We start from the raw sequence: 22,430 nt of genomic DNA, 5'->3' as shown, positions 1-22,430 counted from the left end.
TGAAAGAAGCCACATGCAATAGGTTTTATTGTATAAATCCATTTATATGATATGTCCATAATAGGCTAATCTATAGAGACAGAAAATGGTTACTTAGAGGTGGGGATGGGATGGTAGTTTTAAGGGGTGGTATCAGGAATGTGGAATGACTGCTTATAGGTATGGGTATGGAGTTTCTATTTGAGGTGATGGAATGTTCTAAAATTAGATCATAGTAATGGCTATACAACTGTACATTTTCTAAAAATTATTGAATTGTATACTTAAAATGAGGAAAATATTCAGTAAATTATGCTTTTATAAAGTTATAAAAAAAATAGCTTATTAAAACCTCTCCCTGGATCTGCATGATAAGCTCATGTCCATTTGTATACTGGGCCTTCAACAAAGAAAATTTTGACCCTGATAATAGGTTTTTACGTCTAGTGGAATCCTCTTAGTTCCAGAGAATCTCAGAATACAAGGGTCCCATTGGAGTGGGATTTTCCCAGGATATGATATATTTTATGAGTGGTACAGAAGGAAATTGGCTCTGGTCTATTGGCATCATTGTATAGTTGGGCCAGAATACTTGCACAAGGTGACCTAAGCCCAACTCAAAGGGGAAAAGGAAGGAGAGAGAATATTATTAGTTAAGGCCCACTAGCAACAAAAAGCTTGTGGGTTACTTGGGGAGATCACCCTAAGCCAATTACTGTTACTATGGGTCTTTCTGAACCTGGGTCTCGCCAGGTGTCCTCCATGCATAGGCCTCTGTGTGGGTTGTGGTGAGCAGGAAGCAGTGTTGTGCTAAAGCTGGCTCCTACTTCCTTGCAATAACCTATTCAGCACAAATCTCTTCCCAACTCCATGTTCAGTAATATCATGGTAGTAGCTTAAAATCAAGCATGGTGAGAATATTTATATCATGAAAATTGGCAGATACTACAAATCAAATCAAGCACTTCCTAATTTTTGTTTTACTAGAGACCTGTTAAACACTGAGCCACCAATGAGGGTCAGGCATGCATTTTATGTATGTGTTCTTGTGTTAGCAATGTGCCATTGGCGCCTGTATTTGAGGTTAGAGGTCTCTCCAGCTTTGTGACTATTGGGTTGTCCATTGAAAGTCTTGAAGATGTGGGTGTAGGAAGGCTGCTGGCCCATGGTAGCTTTAAGATTCTGGGTCTAAGTTTAAAGAACATGGCATTGACTAGCAGTCTGCACCCTAAGGAAAGAAAGACAAACTAGGCGTAGTGCAGGACTTTGAGCATCAGCAACAGCTTCGTGTAAAACCCCTGGACTATCTCATCCTCCACTTACCTGCTGTTCCCAAACCAAAGCAATTGGAGAAAAACTGGTTCAGTGTTCCTAATTTCCTAAATTCCTTTGATGGCCTTTATGTAGAAGCTCAGCTGCAGTTTCATAAAGAAGCATGTGGGATTGCCACTGATGTGTGACTATAGAAGAACAAAGAGTATTCTTCTTTGTTAGGATAGAGCACAAGGACTAAGTTTGCATTGTAGAAATATCGCTGAAAGTTAAAAGAGCACAATGAGTTGGCAGGTGTCAACTTTCTAAAATCAAGGCCAAAGGCAATGGTGGAATCTTCATTTGGTAGACGGGTAGAACCACTGGCAAATTCGATGGTGAGAGCTATGGAATAATAGGTGAAAATGCCTCCAAACTTTTTTGACAATTAATAGTGTCAAAAGACAAAATTTCAATAAATGTAGTTAAATGAGTTAATTTGTTTTTATTTGCAATTCATAAATTGGCTAGCATCTTATCTAAAAGTAGAGAGGCACTATGCTGGGCATGAAATAACAGTCAGTTTTCATAAGGTAGCTTGAGCAGAGAAAGGGGATGGTGAACATGAAATTACTTCATGTTACTTTTCTTGGAAGGGTTAAAGCAGACAGGACTCCCTTATGCTGGCTAAAACAGATCTGTTCAGGATTTGGCTATTATCTCTCCAGATTTCTTGGAATGTAAACAGATAAACAACTTAGTTTCACTTTGGTGACCTGGAATTTTAGCATGAGTGATTTTATTTTGGTTTGGTCTGTTGGAAACTAGTGTAGGAGCTCAGTCCAAATCTATGGTCTTCTATAAATTGTATTTAACAATTGTTTTGGTGTATCTCCTCCTCCAGATGTGATAGAATTATTAATCATTTTCATTGTCTTTAAATTTTTTTATGTATTTTACTAAATTCTCAAAATGAATGTGTGAAAATATTGATTTTACAATCAAATTAAAGTTATCTAAAAATAGGATTTTTGTTTTTTTAATTTTATTTGAGATGGAGTGTCACTCTGTCACCCAGGCTGGAGTATAGTGACGCGATCTCGGCTCACTGCAACCTCCGCCTCCCGGGTTCAGGCAATTCTCCTGCCTCAGCCTCCCAAGTAGCTGGGACTACAGCTGCATGCCACCAGACCTGGCTAATTTTTTTGTATTTTTTCATAGAGACAGGGTTTCACCATATTGGCCAGGCTGGTCTGGAACTCCTGATCTCATGAACCACCCAAGTCAGAAAAGAGAAAATGACAAATTAAGGGAACAGCATAAAGTAAACAAGTTCAGGACAGGCTTGGAAGTCAAGCCCATAATTTCGAATTTGATAGTAATAGGGAATTATTATATACTCTTCAGTAGTGTAGGGAAATGTTTGTACTATAGTGAAAACTATGGATTGCTTAGAGAACACCCTTTTAGATTATCTGATTCTAACATTTTATTGCCCTTGAGCCATTGTACAGCTCTAAATTTTAAGGAACTGATGGCAATAATGCAAACGATTATTGTCTACGGATATGGAAGTGAATTCTATCCAGAAGAGGGAGGCCATTTCTAAAAAAAAAAATCCAGTTTACCCCCATTTGCAAGTTCATTTCGATATTCCAGATCAATAAATGTGTCTGTCTTTGTACCCATTGTAAAAATTGCCAGATTCTCTCATTAATGACTTAAAGTCATTAACATGTGGTCACATTATATCTGTGAAAGAGTCATAATTTTTATTTTTGAAAATTATCTTTTAACAATAGGCAAGTGTACTGGATGTTTTTAATGCAGATACAACATACAGGCAAACGTCCCCAAGTGTGCTGCCTGATAAGTTAAAAAGAAGGTACAGTGAACACAAACAGAAGTCAGAAAAAAGATAAAAATTATATAAGTAGTTCTAGGGTAAAAGCACTCTGAATTTGGCTAAGAACAATAGCAACCTGTTTTCATCAGCAGTCTGATTGCTGTGACCTTTCTGCTTTTGCACTGACAGTGTTTTTCTCATTTTCTTTTTTTCATTGCTAAACTGTATAAGATACAAACAAATCTGTTAGACAAGAATCCCATCTTCCTTTTTTGCTTGGGGCCTTTTGTGTTCTATTATGATAATTTACAAAAGTTAATAAATGAACTCCTCAATTATCTGTGCTGACTTAAGGGAGTATCAGCACATAAAAGCATTGCTAATCAGCCCAGAACTTTCTCTTCTACCATGACAGTATTTAAGAAAGGATGTAGGAGGCAGGCACCAGTGAGTTGCTAAATGTCTGTCCATGAACTATCAAGTCTACCTGAGACTCCGTGAACTACCGAGTCTACCTGAGACACTTTGAAAAGAATCAGATACCTAAGGCACCACTCTATAGATTCTGATTCTGGGGACCTAAGATTCTGCATTATTAATATGCTTCTGAGTGATTCTTATCTCAAGCCCAGTTTGGGAATAGTGCTGGTGATAGAGTGAATTCAAATAGATCTTTCTTTGATGACTGCCCTCTAAGTGGACTTCTTTAAAATGCTTTCTGTTGTTTCAGCCTGCAACAAGATAGTGCTAGAAAGGCAAACACATACTATTCTAACTGTGCATAAAGAAGGAAGAGAGAGCAGGGATTTCCAATGAGGCTATTACTGGTAAAACTAGTCAGGGGTTGGGTGGGGAGGGGGTTTAGAGAAAGGCTTAAGAAAAAATCCTTGTGTTCTCTGTCTTTTACATCCCCAGTTAACTTGCCTCTTCAGTAATTGGCTAGGACAAAAGAGGTGTTAAGACTTTAGCAGAGAAAGCCATAAAATGTGGACTTTGTGATGGAACAGAAGGGAGGCATTAAAAAGTAGCAGGGAAAGCCCATGCAAAGAGTGAGGTGGATGGAAAAGGGGACCATAAGATCAGCCAAGGGATGAGTGGGAGGTGACTCCCAGGGAACATGCAAAACCAAGATCATTAGTCATGACTCGATAGGAGATGAGAAATGTTTGAAACAAAGCAATCTTTCATACATCTCACAAAATGGTTTCTTGGGAGGCTATTCAGAACATAACTACTTTGACTGACCTGATCTTTAAATGTATTTTGATTGTGAGGGCTTAATTATTTTTAAATGACTAAATTACAATCTACTGTATAATATGGTTATTTTCCTTTGGTTTTTGATCTGTTTTACTGGAAGCCCAGTGGACTGAGCCAATCTAGGCTCAAAGAACTTGAGTCTTTACAAAGGTTTACCCATCAAAACCATAACAACATATGAGACTTCTTCCCAGTCAGATATGCTGCTGTGTAAATTTATATACTATAGAGTGAAAAATACACATCCTGTCAGAATCACTGACCTCAGCAAGGAACAATGACCATAACACACAAGTTCAAGATGAACTACTAGCTGGAGGCTTGGAAAACAAGTCAAAGAATTAGCATACTGAAAATGTAATCCTTGTCAGAAACACTGAAATTTCTGGTAGATACTCAAACCAAGAAAGTGATATTTAGTCTAAAGTCCTACCTATCAGGGGTCATCAGTGGACTACATTAAAAAAAGAAAAAACATATTATTTTTGTCATTTCACATTTAGATGTTTACTGTAAATAGAGCAGTCCCTTAAATTTCTTTTTCCAAAATAGACAACTAGATATAGAGATACTTTTTACTTTGCTGAATACTTGGAAATTCCTTCAGAGTCTTAAGGCCTGATCCATTCCTAGGTCTTTAGTTTTCTCAAGTTCTTTGAAAATTTAGGTTGAATGAATTGGAGAATAAAAAGCGCAGAACAACAATTGATTTTTAAGCAATTCCTGCTATGCCAGAGACATCCCAGGTCCCAGGCACTCTGAGTCTATTAAATATTATGGAACATGGTAGAGTATAATTTGAAACAACACAATACAAACAGATGGACTAAAATGTTAGCAAGTCCAGGTCTATTCCCAGGTACATGAATAACTCTGCGATGCTGTTGATAACATTAACAAACTGATGGCTAAAATTTATTAAGCCTTTGTGTAGGTAGTACTGTTCCAAGTGATTTTACCAAAGTTCTTCTGAGCTATAAATGCTGAGCACTTTCTGAGGTTCTATAATATCTTTTAATACAACATATGAATTCAATAACACATTTCCTGCCTTCTACTAAATTTATCCTAGGAAAATATCACCAGCTGAATTTTATTACTTGACTTGGAATTTATCAATTCTATTTGTACCCTCTACAGAAATTACATAGTTGCTTATGCAGTCTTTGAGGTGTGCTTCTAAAGTAATAAAACTGATTTTCATTTGTGGTCAATGAAAACCCTTCTTTTCATTTAATAGTCATACCTACAAGGCAGAGGCATGAAGTTATTATCTATATGATAAAAGTTAACATTGAGAGGGATAAGACTTTTTAATTCTCAGCACAGTGGCTCTCTATGTCACCTATAGCAACAAATAAACTAATATTGCAGAAAGTTACTTCTCTGGTGGGGCCTACAACCACTGCTTCAAGGCCCTCTCTCTGAAGAGTCCTTCTGTAATTAAACTGTTGTTTCCCAATATTGTCTGTTATTAGAATCACTGCATTGTGGTTCAATAGCACATTCCAAGATGATGGAAACACATTATCATTTATGCTATCTAGTATGGTACTGACTAGCCACATGTGGCTATTGAACACTTGAAATGTGACTAATGCCACAGAGAAACAGAATTTTACTTAACTTACATTTAAGTAGACACAAATAGTTAGTGACTACCATATTAGACCGTGCAGAATGTTTGCCAAAAATTCATACCCCTGGGCCCTATATTAGTCCTACAGAATCAGAATAACTAGTGCAGTGTCATTTCAATCTGTATTATTAAGGTAGGCAATGCTGACTGAACACTCAGTTTATTTAAACGTCTTCAAATTGCTATTATTCTTTAAGCCCGTAATTCTAGGCTACTTTTGTTTCCAAACATAACACTGCATATAGGATATATGCAGTTATTTATACTCAGCGTATTCCTTAATTATAGAAAAATGAGCTATATTGTTATCAAGAGCCACAAGTATATTGTGCTTCTTATATAGGCCTAGAATTGGTACTTAACTTTAAAAAAGTGCCACATATAAAACTTTGCATTTTCAAAAGAGATAAATTAGGGAGTAATTATTCATTTCACAAAAGAATTCACCAAAGGGCTACTTTAAATGGATAGCTCTCCTAAAATGAATTCTGAATCAGATTCAATTTAAAAAATTCAATTTTCACACAAATGTTCAAGAACACATCTGTTTTCTCAAACCATCTACACCTGTGGATCATTTGCAAAACCTCTGGAGACTGCAAGACGTTTTGCCATACAAGCTATCATGCTGAAGTTGAAAGTACCCTATTCTACACTTTCAGGAGCTGGCCTTCACTGTGTAAGCATGTAATCTATGCCTTCTGATGAGTTTTCTTTCCTTGGATGCTAAGTGCTAACTACTATATTTAGCTCAATTCCATACCATTGCCAAATGGATCAGACAAAAGATTCTAAAGTTCTTTGAAAATTAAAACAAAAAGTAATATCCAGACTTCCAGTTTCTAGTCTGGCATGTAAGGATGTTAGAAGTTGCCATTCCAGTAGCCATGCCATTCTAACAAGTAAAAAGAATGAACAAACTAATAAATCAACAACTCTTCTTAGATCCTTCAGAGAATTGAGGGCACAGGGCAAACCTGGTGCCCCCAAAACTGGAACCATAGACAATCAGATATAGACAGTAATAATTTAACAGAGGAAAAATCCATGAGCAGAAATCTCCTCAGAAGCTAATGCCTGGGTGTGAAAACCTAATCTGCAGTTGATGAATTGCTTAAGATTCAGTGTGGACAAGTCTGAGAATTAAAAACTCCAGAAGGACCCAGTCATAAGGAACTCCTACACAATGGAATTTAACTAGAAATCAATTACCAAAAAATAATAGCAGGAAAATCCAAAAATATTTAGAGATTAGACAATGTACTTAGAAAAAAGACATGGTCAAAGAAGAAATCTCAAGATAAATTTAAAAATAGTCTGAACTAAATGAAAAATAAAAATAAAACCAACATTTATGTGAGATGCGGCAAAAGCAGTACTTAGAGGGAAATTGATACCATTGCATACTTTTATTAGGAAAGAAGAACCATTAAAATCAATAACCTAGGCTTCCACCTTAGGAAACTAGAAAAATTAAAATTAAAAACTTCTGGTCTGTGAAAGACAGTATCAAGAGAATGAGAAGACAAGCCACAGACTGTGAGAAAATATTTGTAAAAAAAATTCTGATAAAGGGTTGTTATCTAAAATATACAAAGAATCCTTAAAACTCAACAATAATGAAATTGTTAAACAATCTGATTAAAAAATAGACAAAAGGTTTGAATGGACATCTCATTAAAGAAAACATACAAATGGTAAGTAAGCATATGTAAAGATGTTCAATATCATATGTAATTAGGGAAATACAAATTAAAACAGCCAGATACCACTACACACTTATTAGAATGGCCAAAATCCAAAACACACTGACAACACCGAATACCGATGAGGATGTGAAGCAGCAGGAATTCTTATTCACTGCTGGTAGGAATGCAAAAGGGTGCAGTCAATTTGGAAGACAGTTTTGCAATTTCTTCCAAAACTAAACATGCCCTTACCATACAATCCAGCAATCATGCTTCTTGCTTTTACCCGAATGAAATAAATTATGTCCACAAAAAAAAAACCTATACTTGGATGTTTACAGCAGCTTTATGCATAATTTCTAGAATTTGGAAGCAACCAAAATGTCCTTCACCAGGTAAATTGATAAACTGTGGTACATCTAGACAATAGAATATTACTCAGTGCTAAAAATACATGAATTATCAAGCCATAAAAATAAACAGAACAAACTTAAATGCATATTGCTAAGTGAGAGGGGACAATGTGAAAAGACTACATAGCTTATGGTTTCAATTATAAGACATTCTGCAAAAGGCAAAACTATAGAAACAGTAAAAATATTAGTGATTTCAAGGGTTAGGAAAAAGGGAGAAATGAATGAGTGCAGCGCAGAGGATTTTTTGTATGATACTATAATGGTGGACATTATCATTATGTCCAAACCCATAGAACGTATAACACCAAGAGTGAAATCTAATGTAAACTATGGACTTTGGATGACAAAGATAAGTCAGTGTAGGTTCATCAGTTGTAACAAATGTACTTACTCTAATGAGAACTGCTGATAGGGAGGTTGAGCATGCGTGGGGACGGGGTCTATGGGAACTCTTCATACTTTCCAGTCAATTTTGTTTTGAACCTAAAACTGCACTAAAAAATAGTTTATTTTTTAAAAAGTAATATACAAGTGTGAAGGCAATATTAGATTGACAAATGATCCCATTTTGCCCGGAATAATCTCATTTATACCTGTTATTCTGGCATAATTTTTAATAGTGCCCCTTTTCTCTCTCAGAGTCCTGGCTGGGAGAATGAATTACATATTTCTCCTCCTCCAATATCATGCAGTCTTTCCAGGGCACAATCTCATTTTTGCTGTAACAGTGTTTCTCAAACATCTTGCTTAAAAATTTAAAAATTCAGATCCCTTCCTTGGATATTCTGATTTGGTAGGTCTGGGAATAAGGCTTAGAAATCTGCACTTTTAACAGCATCCCAGTGGATTTGCATGATAACAGGGCATTAAACCAAAGATTTGATTTAGACAATCTTGAATTTCATCCAAAATTAGCATGCTTTATTTATTTGTATTAAGACTGGCTCAGGTCATAGAGGGTTTCTTGCTGCAGTCTATCAACAATTTTGAGTTATTTTGACAAATTCACATTTTATCTTACTAATTTGGTTTGGGGACGGTTCCCATAAAATTGAATATGTTTTAGGACCTAAGAATGTGCCATTACTTTAGCAAAGATAACACAGTGAAGGCTCAGAATAACAGTCCATATATCTATAGTTTTCTTTTCCCATCACTGCAAAAAGACAAGCTGCATTTTCTGAGGTATGTTAACTCTGCTTCCAAGAATATTGATGAAATGTACACACAAGAAATTGCAGAAAGGAATATAGAGTTCTAAGTGGGGGTGAAAAATCTGTTACTAATTTGCAGATTTGGAGGTTGCCATCACAACTGCAAATCAAAATTATTGTCCTTTTTAAAACAAATAATTTTGCTTGCTATATTCTTGAATATATTCTTATTCATTGCTGGTAGGAATGCAAAATGGAAAAATGGGGAAAAAACACTGTAGTTATATCTGAGCAAACCAATTGCTTCAATCCTCTCAAGCTTCTGACAGGACTTAGGTACCTTACCCTATTTTGTGACCCCAAACACAAATGCAAAGCAAAGCTAAACCTTTGGAATACAAACCCTTTCATGGATTTGTGTGCAAAAGCCTTTGTCTGGGGGTATCTCTGTGAAAAAGCGTACACTATATAAAGACATCTCTTTTTCATGTCTACTTCTCTGGGTGGCCAAGCTGAAACAAAGATCACATTTCAAACATGCCATGCTAGCTATGACACGCTGAGAACTGTGCACAATTTCATCATTTCCGTCCTTTTAACTTAATTCAAAAATGCCAAGAATATAGATCAAAGCTTTTCATTCTGTTTTAAATTATATCTTTCTTACCTAAATTGTTATTTTGACACGTTTAGTACTGTTTCCTGTCCAGTAGAAAAAATAAATAAATTTGCCAAAAATTCTACATAATTGTGTTCTGTTATGCAATTTGGATTCAAAGAATAGATAAACCTGGTTAGTAACAGATGCTGCTGCAGTGGTTGGCATTTGGCCAATGCAAAGCAACCTTGAACATGTTCACATGACCAAGTGAGAACTCTATAAAAATTCCGTGCACCTTTTCTATCTAATTACTCTATTATGTTTCAAGTAATCACAATGATGTGTATTTTCTTTTGAGCAGGAGAGAAAATTGAATATGCCTTGTTAGAGTAAATAAAGGAAACTAACAACCACCATACTAGAAAAAAAACTGTTAAACAATCTTTTCTCCACAAATGTTCAATAATTTTTCATATCTTCCTTATAAACAAGCAAGTTTATTGTATTCTCTATAAATTATGAAAATATAATTTCATTCTATAGTTGAATTTGAAAGTGTATATTCCTGAAAGGGAAGAAATTTTTTTAAATAGAGAAAACTAGAATTATTTGATGAAGTACTACTGCTACAGTGAGTGAGTGTGTATTTGTCTGTATATGTGTATAGAGGGAAGTAAGGATATTAACCTCTAAGTCATTTCTTAAAAATTATACCTTATTTAATTATCTGTGAATTTCAAAATCTTAAATCAAGTTGCTAATTAGAACTGTGAAATTTGGTGCTTAAGTATTACCTAAGTAATTTGTTTTTGGTATTAAAAAAGCACATGGTAAAATTTAATTTGGTAAATGAGATAGTAGCTTTTAATATAAGCTACTTTTAATATAAGGTTTTCAATGACCCAAATGGAAATATGTGGCCAGTAATAGAAGCATTTATTCTAGGCCTTTGTCTTATAACTTTAAAATCCAAGCGTTATGTATTTTAAGAATGAATTGGCAATGGAAAATATCAGAAATAAAAATATTATCTACAGTTGACCAGTCTTAAAATAACTTAGCATTGATTCTAAAACTAGACACTGCACACCAGTAGTTAAATATGGCCTGCAACATATTTTGTTTGTTCTATGAAGTGTTAAAATTCTCTTAAAATTAATGACAAATTAATCAAGAAATCTTACATAAAAATCTCGATTTTCAGCAATTAAAAATTAAGGAGACACGCCATGATGGGGCCTGTATCCTTTAGGGTAACAATTAGCAAGAGCTGAGGAGCAGCTGTCTATTCCAGACAGCATACACTACAGTCCTCAACAGTCCCCCATTGTCTCATTCAGCTCCCACTTATAAGTGAGAACATGTGGTATTGGGGTTTTTGTTCCTGCGTTAGTTTTCTGAGGATAATGGCTTCCAACTCCTTTGCAGGATATGATCTCATTCCTTTTTATGGCTGCATAGTATCCCATGGTGTATATGTACCACATTTTCTTTTTCCAATCTATCACTGATGGGCATTTAGGTTGACTCCATGCCTTTGCCATTGTGAATAATGCTGCAATGAACATACATGCACATGTATCTTTATAACAGAATAATTTATACTCCTTTGGGTATATACCCGGTAATGGGATTGATAGGTCAAATGGTATTTCTGGTTCTAGGTCTTTGAGGAATCACTACACTGTCTTTCACAACGGTTGAATTAATTTACACTCCCATCAACAGTGTAAAATCATTTCTTTTTCTCCACAGCCTAACCAGCATCTGCTGTTTTTTGACTTTTTAATAATTGCCATTCTGACGTGTGTGAGATGGTATCTCATTGTGGTTTTGATTTTCATTTCTCTAATGAACAGAGGTATGGAGCTTTTTTTCATGTTTGTTAGCTGCATTAGTGTCTCTTTTGAGAAGTGTTTCTTCATGTCTTTTGCCTACTTTTTAATGGGGTTGTTTTTTTTTGTATATTTAAGTTCTTTGTAGATTCTGAATATTAGACTTTTCTCAGACAAATAGATTGAAAAACTTTTCTCCTATTCTGCATGTTGTTCAATCTAATGATAGTTTCTTTTGCTGTGCAGAGGCTATTTAATTTAATGAGCTCCTGTTTGTCATTTTTTGCTTTTGTTGCAATTGCTTTTGGTGTTTTCATTATGAAATCTTTGTCCATGGCTTTGTTCTGAATATGGTATTGCCTAGATTTTCTTCTAGGAATTTTATAATTTTGGATTTTACATTTAAGTTTTTCATCCATCTTAATTTTTGTATAAGGCATAAGGAAGGGGTCCAATTTTGGTTTTCTGCATATGGTAGCCAATTCTCCCAGCACCATTTATTATATAGGGAATCCTTTTTCCATTGCTTTTGTCAGGTTTGTCAAAGATCACATGGTTCTAGGTGTGCAGTCCTATTTCTGTGGTCTCTATTCTGTTCCATTGGTCTCTGTGTCTGTTCTTGTACCAGTACATGCTGTTTTGGTTAATGTAGCTATGTAGTATAGTTTGAAGTCAGGTAGCATGATGCCTCCAGCTTTGTTCTTTTTGCTTAGGATTATCTTGGCTATTTGGGCTCTTTAGATTTTCTAAGTACCCAGCTTTTTAATGAAACACTAACGTAGGTGTTTCTGTGAAGGTATTTTGTAGATGTGGTAAATATCTACAACCAGTTGACATTAAGTAAAAGAGATGACCTCAATAATATGGGTTGGTCTAATCCAATCCATTGTAGGTCTTGAGAGCAAAAACTCAGGTTCCCTAGGGAAAAAGATATTTTGCCTGAAGACTACCCCATCAACTCTTGCCCGAGTCTCCATCCCCTGCCCATCTGCCTTATGGATTTCAGACTTGCCAGTCCCACAATGGTGTTATTAGGCAGTTCCTTAAAAAAATGTAAAATGTTTGTTTCTATCTCTTTCTGTGTGTGTGTGTGTGTGTGTGTGTTTGTGTGTTTGTGTGTGTGTGTGTGTGTGTGTGTGTTTTCTCCTACTGGTTCTATTTCTCTGGAGAATGCTGACTGATATATTATGTTCAAATAATTTTAAGCAAAAATTTTAAATAGTTATATTACTAAATATTCCATTATAAAGTTTATTCAAAAAAATTCTATTGTGCATCTTAGTTATTAATAAAATATAGCCCTTTATTTTCACTGCTTGAAATGCTATTTAATTTTAATCATGAGAAAAAGTGTAATTTTTCAATAAATAAATAAAATGGAATATGTAATATTGAATTTGAGGAACAAATGTATATTAAAATATAAATTGAAATGTAACTATTATAGAATCAAAAGAGACAAAAACATTTTCATAAAATCACATTGAGTTTTTGTGTTTTGTTTATAGAAATCAAAGTTTGCTTTTTATAGTTATTCTCCACCCATTATAATATTCAACATTTTCCATTTGTAAGCACTATTCTTTAAAAGACATACTGTTACTCTATATGGTATGTATTCCAAATAAATAGTAAGAAAAAGTGGATATATTTGTCCCTAAATTTTCTTTTTTATACATTGGTTTTTGAAGTATTGGTGATACCCTCAGCAGCCACATACAATTCTTAGAAAGTTTTAAGATATAATTTGTATACTGTAAAACATACCTGTTGTAATTGTTAAATTCAATGATTTTTAATAAATGTATATAATTGTGCGACCTCATCACAATTCCATTTTGGAGCACTTTTATCATCCCAAAATGTTTTCTCATGTCCATTTGTAGTTAGTCCTCATTCCCATCCCCAACTTCAAATAGACACTAATAGTGATTTTGTCTCTATAGAATATAAACTTTAATTTTAGCAACCTCTCTATGAAGCTGAGATCATATTGAGGTAAATATATAGAATTATATTTATACTTTTTATTGACTCATTCATTTATTCAACAAATACATACTGAGCACCTATTACATGGCTTATACAGTGGTTGATATACTTTATATCTATCATGACATACACAGTTGAAAGAAGGAAGCATGAGTTGAAACTAAAAATTCCATGAGGCAAGGGAACAAAGTAGATAAGCTCCTTGCTTTATGGAATTTTTATCATGAGTATAAATTAAATGATACATAGCTGAGAGCATAAACGATAAAAATTAGTAAAGTAGTCAAAATCACCACAGCATCTTCTAAACTCAGTTACTGAATCCTGAGCATGCTCATCATGTATCTACCAACTCTCAACGCAATATGCCATCAGATGTTCTTAAATTATGCCATTTTATGAAGAATAATTAAATATTTATTTTTTCAATTGTTTGGAATAGTTTCAGAAGGAGTGGTACCAGCTCATCTTTGTATGTCTGGTAGAATTTGGCTGTAAACCCGTCTGGACCTGGACTTTTTTTAGTTGGTAGGCTATTAATTGCTGCCTCAACTTCAGCCCCTGTTATTGGTCTGTTCAGGTTTTCAACTTCTTCCTGGTTTAGCCTTGGGAGGGTGCAAGCGTCTACGAATTTATCCACTTCTTCCAGGTTTACTGGTTTACATACATAGAGTTGTTTGTAGTAATCTCTGATGGTAGTTTGTATTTTTGTGGAATTGGTGGTGATATCCCCTTTATCATTTTTTATTGCATCTATTTGATTCTTCTCTGTTTTCTTTTTTATTAATCTGGCTAGTGGTCTGTCTCTTTTGTTGATCCTTTATAAAAACCAGCTCCTGGATTTATTGATTTTTGAAGGGTTTTTTGTGTCTCTATCTCCTTTAGTTATGCTTTGATCTTAGTTATTTCTTGTCTTCTGCTAGCTTTTGAGTTTTTTTTTCTCTTGCTCTTCTAGCTCTTTCAACTTTGACATTAGGGTGTCGATTTTAAATCTTTCCTTGCTTCTCATATGGGCTTTTATTGCTATAAATTTCCCTCTAGACACTGCTTTAAATGTGTCTCAGAGATTCTGGTACATTATGTCTTCATTCTCATTGGTTTCAAAGAACATCTTTATTTCTGCCTTCATTTCACTGTTTATCCAGTTGACATTCAGGAGCCAGTTTTTCTGTTTCCATGATGTTGTGCAGTTTTGAGTTAGTTTCTTAATCCTGAGTTCTAATTTGATTGTACTGTGGTCTGATAGACTGTTTGTTAAGATTTCCGTTCTTTTGCATTTGCTGAGGAGTGATTAATTCCAATTATGTGGTCAATTTTAGAGTAGGTGTGATGTGGTGCTGAGAAGAATGTATATTCTGTGGATTTGGAGTGAAGAGTTCTGTAGATGTCTATTAGGTCTGCTTGGTCCAGGTCTGAGTTCAAGTCCTGGATATCCTGGTTGATTTTCTATCTCGTTGATCTAATATTGACAGTGGAGTGTTAAAGTCTCCTGCTATTATTGTGCGGGAGTCTAAGTCTCTTTGTAGGTCCTTAAGAACTTTATGTATCTGGGTGCTCCTGTATTCGGTGCATATGTATTTAGGATAGTTAGCTCTTCTTGTTGTATTGATCCTTTTACCATTATGTAATGCCCTTCTTTGGCTCTTTTGATCTTTGTGGTTTAAAGTCCATTTTGTCAGAGACTAGGATTGCAACTCCTGCTTCTTTTTGCTCTCCACTTTCTTGGTAAGTCTTCTTCCATCCCTTTATTTTAAGTCTATGTGTGTCTCCACATGTGAGATGGGTCTCCTGAATACAGCACACCAATGATTCTTGACTTTTTATCTAGTTTGCCAGTCTGTGTCCATTGACTGGGGCATTTAGTCCGTTTACATTTAACGTTAATACTGTTATGTGTGAATTTGATTCTGCCATTTTGCTACTGGTTGGTTGTTTTGCCCTTTGGTTGGCACAGTTTCTTCATTGTGTCATTGGTCTTTACATTTGGTTCTTTTTTTGCAGTGGCTGGTATTGGTTGTTCCTCTCTGTGTTTAGTGCTTCTTTCAGGAGCTCTTGTGAGACAGTCTGGTGGTGATGAAATCTCTCAGCAATTGCTTGTCCATACAGGATTTTATTTCTCCTTCACTTATGAAGCTTAGTTTGACTGGATATGAAATTCTGGGTTGAAAGTTCTTTTCTTTAAGGATGTTGACTACTGGCCCCCACTCTCTTCTGGCTTACAGGGTTTCTGCTGAGATATCCACTGTGAGTCTGATGGGCTTCCCTTTGTAGGTGACCCAACCTTTCTCTCTGGCTGCCCTTAGCATTTTTTCCTTAATTTCAACCCTGGTGAGTCTGACAATTATGTGTCTTGAGGTTGCTCTTCTAAAGGAGTATCTTTGTTGTATTCTCTGTATTTCCTGTATTTGAATGTTAGCCTGCCTTGCTAGGTTGGGGAAGTTCTCCTGGATAATATCCTGAAGAGTGTTTTCTAGCTTGGATTCATTCTCCCCGTCATCTTCCAGTACACTGATCAAGTGTAGATTAGGTCTTTTCACATAATCCCATATTTCTTGGAAGCTTTGTTGATTTCTTTTCACTCTTTTTTCTGTTTTCTTTCCTTCTCATTTTATTTCATGGAGTTGATCTTCAATCTCTGATATCCTTTCTTCTGCTTGATCAATTTGGCTATTGAAACTTTTGTATCCTTCGCGAAGTTCATGTGCTGTGTTTTTCAGCTCCATCAAGTTGTTTATGTTCTTCTCTAAGCTGGTTATTCTAGTTAGCATTTTGTCTAACCTTTTTTCAATGTTTTTAGTTTCTTTGCATTGGGTTAGAATGCGTTCCTTAATTCAGAGAAGTTTGTTATTACCCACCTTCTGAAGCCTGCTTCTGTCAATTCATCAAATTTGTTCTCCATCCTGTTTTGTTCCCTTGCTGGTGAGGAGTGTGATCCCTTGGTTGGGGAGAGGCATTCTGGTCTTTGATAGTTTCATCCTTTTTGCGCTGGTTTCTTCCCATCTTCTTGGATTTATCTAGCTTTGATCTCAGGTAGCTGTTTGGGGAGGCGGCCTTTCCTTTGTCTGCCTGCAAAGGCGCTGCTGGGCTGCCACAGATTCAGTGGAACTGCTGGGTGTATTTCCTGCATCTTTTGTTCAGGAAGATTTGGCCTGCCTCTGCAATAGCAGCTGCCCTTCCCCCTGCTGAGTTCGATCGTTCCTGGTTGTGCTCTAACTGATGTGCTGGCTGTGAAGCTCTCAACTGAGAGGGCTTCAGCCTGCTGGGCTTTGTGGGCGAGGGACCTTCCCAGCCATATGGCCTGATTCCCTGCTTTCAGTTCCCCTTCTTTCTGGGGGCAGGTAGCTCCATTCTGCAGGCTTTCTCGGCGTCAGCCAGTACTTCCACCTAGATCTGTGCCGACAACCCCTGGCACTGTCTGGAGTTGGTGCTCAGCCCTGTTCAGGCAGCTCACAGGTGCTTTTCAGCCTGGCGAAGATCCTGTTCTGTGGGTTGTAGAGGATTTGGGTGAAGTGCAGTATCCGAACTGGAGTCCCAGAGGTGAAGAGCCCCCGATCCTCCAGTCAGTGGCATGTACCTCTGGGGTGGGGCAGTGTCCCACCCTGCCTCAACTTGTCCTCTTTGGGTTATATCCACTGTCCAACGAGACCCACAAAATGAACCTGGTACCTCGTTTGGAACTTCAGAGACCACTCAGCTTCTGTGTCTCTCTCTCTGGAAGCTGCCTCTGTCCGGCCATCATGGAACCCCAGTGCTTAAGATATTTTGCAGACCCTACACTCAGTGGGTCAGCTGGTACCACCCAGATGGATAAACTGGCTCATCTGGTCTTGTGGCCCCCACGAAGGAATGACTCAGTACAAGAAGACATCTTCAACTTCCTATTATTGCATCTCCCACCTGACCAGTCAGAACTTCTGACTCACTGGGTCCCTATCCACCAAATTATCCTTAAAAACTCTGATCCCTGAATGCTCAGGGAGACTTACTTCAATAATAATAAAACTCTGGTCTCCTGCACAGTGGGCTGCGTGTGAATTATGGTTTCTCTATTGCATTTCCCTTGTCTTGATAAATTAGCTCTGTTGAGGCAGCAGGCAAGGTGAACCCATTGAGCAGTTACACTCTTCATAAGTACGATCATAACACACTAAAAACCTTGAACTCACAGGGCTCAAGCAATACTCCTTCCTCAGCTTTCTGAGTAGCTGAGACTCTAGGTGCACGCCACAGCATGTGGCTTCGATTTCTTTATTAAAGATCAATTCTCTTCTGAAGTTTCTCTCTCTTTTTTTTTTTTTTTTGAGACAGTTTGCTCTTATTGCCCAGGCTAGAGTGCAATGGTGCCATCTTGGCTCACCGCAACCTCTACCTCCCAGGTTGAAGTGATTCTCCTGCCTGAGCCTCCTGAGTAACTGGGATTACAGGCATGTACCATCACGCCTGGCTAACTTTGTATTTTTAGTATACACGAGATTTCTCTATGTTGGTCAGGCTGGTCTCAATCTCCCGACCTCAGGTGATCTGCCTGCCTCAGCCTCCCAAAGTGTTGGGCTTACAGGCATGAGCCACCACGCCTGGTCTCTCATTCTTTTTTCTTAATAGACTTCTGTTTGGTCCAACCTTAGGCTTACTTATTATGCCCAGATATTTTGGAACTGCAGCAGTGAACACAGCTGGACTTATTTTTCAGATGATTCCTCAGCAAATAGACTTCAGTTGAGCCTTTCTTATCAGTTCATCAGAACATGTCCAAACATATCTGAACCCCTAGCTGTTTCTGGCTATGCACCAACCACAATATGGATTACATTTTCTGTAAGGGTATACACAAAATACAATGGCAAAGGTGCTGTAAAAAAGCAGAGAAGACAGAGGAACTAATTTCTCCCGGTAGTGACTGAGAGAGCTGGAAAGTCAAGCAGTAGGAAAGTTTTAATGTAAGAACTCTGACCTTAAAGTAGGTCTTCAAAGATTTGTGTGATTTTGCCAAATGAAGAAAACAGGCAAAGCATTGTAGGTACAAGGTATATGAACAAACGCACGGAAGTATAAAAATACATGATATGTTCAAGAATAAACAAATACTTATCCCTAGAGTACTGAGTTCACCAATGAGATGAAAATAGAAAAATGGACCTAGTCAGATTGTGAAGAGTTTTTTTGCACTGTGCTAAGAAGTTCAAGGTTTACTCAAAAGGCAATGAGAGCACTAAAGTTTATTTTTTTTAATGAAGATTTTTGAGTTGCATAGTTGCATTATTTAATCTCTATTTTAAGAAAAATAACTGGTTACTGTGTAGATAATAGAAAGAGGAGAACTATTAAAATAAGTAAGAGAAAATGAAGAACAAAAATAAGATAGTATAGCACTGGGATGTCGAACGACTAAATGTTATCAGGACTTCTCAGAGATAGAATTGACAAGATTTACTGACTAACTGTATATGGTTAGTGAAAGAAAATTGATTCTGGGCTTCCAGTGTTGAGAACTGTGTAGATGGTGAGGCTACAGGAAATAAAAAAGTAGATACAGATCTGTAGAAAGAGATAGCAAGTTAAATTTTGAACTAGTTGTATGTAAAGTATGTATACTACCTTCAACTACTGGTCTTTAAAAGATAACTGGAAATATGGGTCTGGAACTCAGGAGTGAGGCAAAACCTACATATGTAGATGTGAGAATTATCAACATACATATTAGTTGAAGTCATGAGCATAACTGGGTTACCTGGGGAGAAAGAAGACAATAAATATTTGTTAATTCATTAAACACATTTCTAACAAAGAGGTATTATGTTCTAAGGATTGCGATAGGAATTGAGAACAATATTATAACAAAGAAAGAATTTCTTTTTTATTAATGTGAAGCTTTATTACAATCTTGTAAGGACATAACTGTCAAACAAGAAAGTACCTAATAAGTGAATTACATATTTGGAATTGCTTGTGAAGGAACTGTACATGGTGCTTAAAAAAAAAAAATCTTATAGCAGAAGGATCAAAAATAATTTTCAGAGGTCAAGGAAAGATTCCTGAGGAAATACGTTTTGAGATTTGGAAGATGAGTAGATGTTAAGCAAGTAAAAGCAAATGGCCATTAGAGGGAGAATTCCAGGCAGAAAAAAAGTTTCTTCAAAGTCCCAGAAGGCAGAAGCAATGTATGACTTAGCAAGAACTAAAAGCAGGCCAATGTGCTTATAGCACAGAGAAGAGCATGTTTATTTTCTGAAATACGATGAATTTGATAAAGAGAAAAACTCTTCCTGTATCTAGTAATTCTGAATAAAATATAGCAAACATCCTTTTATAATCATATCAGGACTTGCAGTAAAGGAAATTCTTGGGAGCCTATCAATCTATAATTTTTTAAAAAGTATAAACATGATTCTCATATAAATGTGAAGTAAGGATGTGGTAAAGATTTATTTAATTCATTAATAAGAGAATGAGCAGAATGGTAGAGCTTAGCCAAAGAATTAGAGGAATAGGGGTTTTATAGTCCACCAGGAAATATATACTAAAATAAAGTTGTCAGATTAAACACAGAAGTAGTTAATGCCCTATAAACCAATAAAACCATAATCTTTGGAGTTATCTTTTCTGTGAAATAGAAATAATTTGCACATCCTCTAGATAAATACTACTAAGTTAATATGTAACTTTGTAAGTTCTGGGCCTTAATTAATAGTAAATAACATGTCAAAACAAAGTATCTTCCCCTGAAGAATAAAATAATCATTGGATAGGGCCTTTACACAATGCCCCAGTATTATACTGAATGGTCATGTAGATCCTTCCACCTAATTTTTAAGGTTTTGATATATTTTTTTCTTGAATGGTCCCAAACAAATATGAACCTCAAAGCAGGAGCAGTAAATGTAAATTCCATAACAAGCACTTTATTTTCTGCTCTATCTCTAGTGACTCTAATAGTGGTGAGGCATAGTAGACATTTAATAAATAGTTGTTGAATAAATGAATTAATTTATATTTTAGTTTATCTGAGTATATTTGCTGTTTTCCATAAATGACTTAAAGTTTAATGGTCACATAGGAACAGGGGGGCTGGGGCTTGGGCCTGTGAGAATTAGGAATTTAAAATCGAGACTCTCTTAAAAAGCCAAAATACTTTATGGTCTATACCCGAAGAATAAAGGCAGACTAGAAAAAAATAAAGCTACCAGCAAAGATAGTCTGTTTATATTGTCCTGGGCTCTAGATTATAAAAATGTTTTTTCCCTGAAAATTCATTACTACAGATCTTCCTTCACATGAATTTTGTTCTACTTCCATATTCTGGGAACACCAAAGTCAATAAATTGACATAATAAATGATCTTATTCTGGTGACATTTCTAAGGAACCTGTCAAAAGCAAACACAAATACCAAATGTCCCCAGAAGGATACACCCTTATTCCAGGATTCCCACAATAAAACCCCCACGAAACACAAACTCAAAATCAAAACTTACAAAGCACACCAATAAACAAACTGCCATGAGCAAAAGTTAACAGAAATAATAGTAATAAACAGCAGACGTAAATAAATAATTCATAACACTGCTTAAAGAAGCAGAGATCAATAATAGGAAAGGTTCAGGATAGTTTGAGAACACGCAATGTATGTTTAATAATAATGCTAGCAGGAAAGTAATGGGCATGGGAAGAGGAATATTCAAAGTAATAATGTTAAAGACTTTTACACAAGTAATGTAAGACATAAATCCTCATATTCAAGAAACAGAGATACCAAAACAGAGATATAGACCAATGGAACAGAACAGAGGCCTCGGAGGCAACACCACGCATCTACAACCATCCGATCTTTGACAAACCTGACAAAAACAAGCAATGGGGAAAGGATTCCCTGTTTAACAAATGCTGTTGGGAAAACTGGCTAGCCATATGCAGAAAGCAGAAACTGGACCCCTTCCTGACACCTTACACTAAAACTAATTCCAGATGGATTAAAGACTTAAACATAAGACCTAACACCATAAAAACCATAGAAGAAAACCTAGGCAAAACCATTCAGGACACAGGTGTAGGCAAGGACTTCATGACCAAAACACCAAAAGCATTGGCAACAAAAGCGAAAATAGACAAACAGGACCTAATCAAACTCCACAGCTTCTGCATGGCAAAAGAAACAGTCATTAGGGTGAATCGGCAACCAACAGAATGGGAAAAAATTTTTGCAGTTTACCCATCTGACAAAGGGCTGATATCCAGAATCTACAAAGAACTAAAACAGATTTACAAGAAAAAAAACAAGCCATTCAAAAGTGGGTGAAGGATATGAACAGACACTTTACAAAAGAAGACATACATGAGGCCAACAAACATATGAAAAAATGCTCATCATCACTGGCCATTAGAGAAATGCAAATCAAAACTACATTGAGATACCATCTCACACCAGTTAGAATGGCGATCATTAAAAAATCTGGAGACAACAGATGATGGAGAGGATGTGGAGAAATAGGAACACTTTTACACTGTTGGTGGGAGTGTACATTAGTTCAACCATTGTGGAAGACAGTGTGGCGATTCCTCAAGGACCTAGAAATAGAAATTCCATTTGACCCAGCAATCCCATTACTGGGTATATATCCAAAGGATTATAAATCATTCTACTATAAGGACACATGCACACGAATGTTCATTGCAGCACAGTTTACAATAGCAAAGACCTGGAACCAACCCAAATGCCCATCGATGATAGACTGGACAGGGAAAATGTGGCACAGATACACCATGGAATATTATG

Source organism: Aotus nancymaae, unplaced genomic scaffold (genome assembly GCF_030222135.1).
Source record: "Aotus nancymaae isolate 86718 unplaced genomic scaffold, 86718_ANA_hifiasm-v0.15.2.pri h1tg000004l, whole genome shotgun sequence".
Taxonomy (NCBI): Eukaryota; Metazoa; Chordata; class Mammalia; order Primates; family Aotidae; genus Aotus; species Aotus nancymaae.
The sequence above is the reverse complement of the archived record's forward strand: the minus strand, read 5'-3'. Positions refer to the sequence as shown.